Below are 4,921 nucleotides of genomic sequence, written 5' to 3'. Positions count from 1 at the left end.
GGTATTCCATTGATATTAACAATTACCAAACCCGTACTAAAAGTTTTTGATTTGTATTAACAAACCTATATCAGACCTCCTAATAACCCTTGCAATGATAAAGCATGCTTCGACGAATTTATAGTGAATATTCTTTCATAGAAGTAATTAGCATCAATTTTTAAAATTCCATAACTTTTTGTTTTTTTTTTTAAGGCAAAGGATGGAAAAGTCTAAATTAATTTTTTTAATTCTATTTCTCTTTTAGGATTCGAAAATGGAGCTAGCTAAAGATGCTAAAAACTAATCAGACACTCAGCTAAAACCCTGGAACTACAAGTTCGTAGTTATGTCTTAAACGAGCACAATAGAATAATGAAATATGAAAACTTCTTATACAATGAGAACGATTTCTAGACTAGTGTAAATTATAAATAGCATTAATGGCGCACTTAATTCGAAAATTTCCAAACAAAACACTCAAGATTAATTTGTCAAAGTCTATAAAGTAATCTTTTTTTTTAATAACTTTTCGCGGTCAAGTTTTAATAATTAATTCAATTTACTTTACAAAACAATTTCGTTTTGTACATTAAAAAACTAGAAAATAGAACCGCGCTTCACGCGGCTTTAAAAAAAGAATTTAGTATTATCCTTTTTTCTTACTTTACACTTGATGAAACTGATAAAAAATATGAATTAATTTTTTTTTAAAATGAGGCAGCCTTATAAAAAACAAAAAAAGCTATTAGCCAGCAATACAAATAAAGAAGCAACGCAAGATAAATAATAAAATGAGAGAATCTATTATAGAGTGATTTTATTCATTCCAATTGTGTGTGTACAAAACAAAAAGATGAGCTCTCCTTTTATAGTTACATAATCACTTCATGAAATTAATGAAAAATTATGGATCATAATTCCTTGTGAGATAGTGGGAGTTATAGGGAAGCTAAAGGTTGCTAATGGGAGATAGTGGAGAGACTAAGAGATATATGTTATGAACATCTACATTTATTTTAATAAATTCATACAAAGAATATGCCTCATTAAAACCTTTACATAATTGTTATTGTGTAATAACAATCAAATTAATTATGAGAAGATGAAAAGCCAAATCTAAAAGAAAATTTCTCTATTTATTAGATAATAGAGAATATACAAATATGAAAAATGGTGATGCCACATCACCTCTTCAAGTCTCAACTTTATATATATATATATAGATATATAGATTATTTTTACCAATGAATAAGTTCTTTATCATGGAAAGATATTGGCCGTATTGACTAAGTAAACAATCTATGACTACATAATTAATTGTGTTTATTTTTTTCGTCTTCATTAAGACCCATACTATTTCAAGAGATTTCATTGGCTAAATTTAATAATTCATAATACCTTTTTTTTAAACAATGAATAGTTCTTTATCATGGAAAGATTTTTGCCGTATTAAGGAAACAACGTATGACACATAATGAATTGTGACTATTTTTTTCTTTTTTATTACGACTCGTACCATTCAAGAGATTTTATTAGTTAAATGGAGCAAATGCTTTTGCCTAAATGTGTATTTGATTTATATGTGTATTCATTAAACATAAGTGACATCTAATATTTTGGTAATAGTAACATAATCCTTTCATCCACAAATGGCTCTTCTTCTTCTCCATTTATTTACAATCACCACATGGCTTTCTATTTTACGAATTCCATTACTGGCAAGCGCGTTATCCTTCAACTATTCGAGTTTCAGTCCTCTATCTGACGATAACATAACTTATCAGAGAGCTTACCCCGACAGCAACCGTATGATTCAACTGCCCCCGAATCCTGAAACGGCTGGCCGTGCCACATACAACAAACCCATGCATCTTTGGGACAAGACCACGCGGAATCTCGCAGATTTCACCACTCACTTCTCCTTTGTCATTGATTCTCAAAAAAGAACCATTTGTGCAGATGGGCTTGCCTTCTTTCTTGCTCCGCAAGGTGCCCCGGCAACTGCAAACGATGACAAAGGTGGAGGCTCACTCGGTCTTACCAAAGATATCGAGCCATTGAATTCGTCAGTTCCATTTTTTGCAGTGGAATTTGATATCTTTAACAACGCTTGGGATCCTCCTCCTACCCATGTTGGTACTGATATCAATACACTGGAATCTGTTAATACTGTAACATGGTGGAGTGATGTTGGAGGTGCGAGAAGAAACGAGGCATGGATCAATTATAATTCAAGTACGCATAATTTGAGTGTTGCTTTCACTGGGTTTAGAGAAAATACAACAGTGATCCAATACCTCAATTATCAAGTTGATTTAAGGCTTCACTTACCAGAGTATGTTACTTTGGGTTTCTCCATGGCGACTGGAAGTGCATATGCAGTCTTTAGCATTTACTCGTGGTAGTTTAGTTCGAGTTTAGAAATGGATGATAATTTTAGTACTAATCCAGTCTTGCCACCAAGAAGAAGAGGGAAAAACAGGACAATACTGGTTGTTGGATTGAGTCTTGGTGGGGGTGTTTTGATTGGTGTGCTGGCTTTGATCATTTGGGTTACTGGCTTTGGGAGGAAGAGATATGATGAAGATGATAATGAAGGCAATAATCAAGGACTCAATGAGTATGTTAATTATGAATTTGAACTATCAGGACCGAGAAAGTATTCGTACAAGAAATTGTCCCAGGCAACAAATAATTTCAGTGATGAACAGAAACTAGGACAGGGAGGTTTCGGTGGCGTCTATAAAGGATTTTCAGGGGAAACAAACGCTTATGTTGCAGTTAAAAGAGTGTCAAAAGGTTCGAAACAGGGGATAAAGGAGTATGCTTCTGAAGTGAAAGTCATTAGTAGATTGAGGCATAGGAATTTAGTGCAACTTTTGGGTTGGTGCCATGAGAAAAATGAGCTGTTGCTTGTTTATGAATTCATGCCTAATGGCAGCTTGGATTCACATCTTTTCGAAGAAAATAGGTTTTTAACATGGGAGTTGAGGTATAAAATTGCTCAAGACTTGGCTGCAGGATTACTTTACTTGCAAGAAGAATGGGATCAATGTGTACTACATAGAGATATAAAATCAAGCAACATCATGTTAGATTCAAATTTCAAAGCCAAGATTGGAGATTTTGGCTTGGCAAGGCTTGTAGAACATAGCAAAGGTTCTGAAACAACCATTTTGGCAGGAACATTGGGCTACATGGCGCCTGAATGTGCCATGTCAGGGAAAGCCAGCAAAGAATCTGATGTCTACTGCTTTGGCATTGTTGTTTTGGAAATCGCTTGCGGGAGAAAATCCATCAACCACACAATGGCCAAACAGGGAAATGTGTCTTTGTTGCAGTGGGTTTGGGAGCTCTATGGTAATGGAAAGCTACTCCAAGGGGCTGATCCGAGACTATGCGGAGAGTTTGATGAGCAAGAGGTCGAGCGTTTGATGATGGTTGGGCTGTGGTGTGCTCATCCAGATGAAAGTCTCAGGGGTTCCATGAGGGAGGCAATTCGCGTGCTTAACTTTGAAGCTCCGCTGCCTATTCTCCCTCCGAAGATGCCAGTGCCAACGTTTCTCTATCCGCTTGTGGGTATGCTGATTATTGATGGTATTGATTCAAAGGGGAGGACAATGTGAAAAACTTGGCAAGCAAAATTTGACATGCATGAGTTGATTAAGCTAATAGAAGCTGAAAGTCGAGAATACTCAATTGTCATTTATTTTTAATTGATAAATTTTTCCCACACCATTAAGGCTTAAAAAAAAAAAGCTGCTGTAAGAATGAAAACTGGTGTTGTGATGTGAGTGTGCATGTAATATACGAGCTTGGATGCCTTAATATTAGCATTCTCATTTTCTCCATTTGCTTCACAAAAAAAGCTTTCCATGTTAGGTTTTTGCATATATTCTTTCATTTTTGTCCTTCTTCTCGGAGAAAGAGGTTATTATATATACTTTCCAACTTTTCAGATTTAACTTGCAGTCGCTTGACATTAATTTTTTTTCCCTCACGTATACGTAACATTACTCAAAATGAAATTATATATTTGTGGTATATATTTTCCTAAAACATACTGTGTTCGGCTATGACGACGATATTCAAACCACAATTTTTTAAAACTCTGTTTGCCAAAAATATTTTATAAAGGATTAACATTCTAACTTGATAATTTACATATTGATTGGCAGTTAGTAAATTTAAAATATAAAAAAGTTAAATCATATTCATACACTATTATTACATGACATATGATATAAAATCGTTAAAAATTTAGGAGTGCAGAGGATTGCTAAATTCTTTTATAAAAGGGTAAAAGCTTGTTTAGTCTTTATATTATGAGGTTAGTGTCCATTTAGTCCCTGTATTTTTAAAAACACCTCAAAACGTCCCTGCTACTAAATATTGACACTTATGCCATTATTTATTTTTTCTTTTAACTTGCTTTTACACTATTACAGTTTTACAATAATGTTTCTTTTTTGGATATTAATAAAAAATTAAATTATCAAATTAAACTCAAAAATAAAATAAAAACAAAAAAGGTATATATTAATTTTTGTGGAAGCTCACGTATGTCTAAAAAATTAATATCGTAAAAAATTACATTATCAATTTTTTAGAAAAATTAATATTTTAACTCAAGAGTGTGTTCCACAAAAATTAATATATATATATATTTGGTGTTAAACTGGTAATTTATTTTTTCTTTTTAATAATGTCTAAAAAAATTATTATAATAGGGTTATTTTTTTCTTTTTAATAATGTCTAAAAAATTATTATAATAGGGCAATATTATAAAAATAAGTTAAAAGGAACAAAAGATAATGACAAAAGTGTCAATAATTTAATGATAGGGATGGTTTGAGGTATTTTTAAAAATATAATGACTAAACGGACACTAACTTCAAAATATAGGGACTAAACGAGCTTTTACCCTTTATAAAATGC

At 32.7% G+C, this 4,921-nt stretch overlaps 1 pseudogene; it reads left to right on the top strand.

The window, feature by feature from the left end:
- Positions 1 to 1,631: 1,631 nt before the first annotated feature.
- LOC102622823 (L-type lectin-domain containing receptor kinase IX.1-like) lies at positions 1,632 to 3,610 on the top strand (annotated as a pseudogene).
- The last annotated feature ends 1,311 nt before the right edge of the window (positions 3,611 to 4,921 follow it).

This window comes from Citrus sinensis, chromosome 5, assembly GCF_022201045.2.
Source record: "Citrus sinensis cultivar Valencia sweet orange chromosome 5, DVS_A1.0, whole genome shotgun sequence".
NCBI lineage: Eukaryota > Viridiplantae > Streptophyta > Magnoliopsida > Sapindales > Rutaceae > Citrus > Citrus sinensis.
Note: the sequence above shows the minus strand (reverse complement) of the source record. Positions and strands in the feature narration are given on the sequence as shown.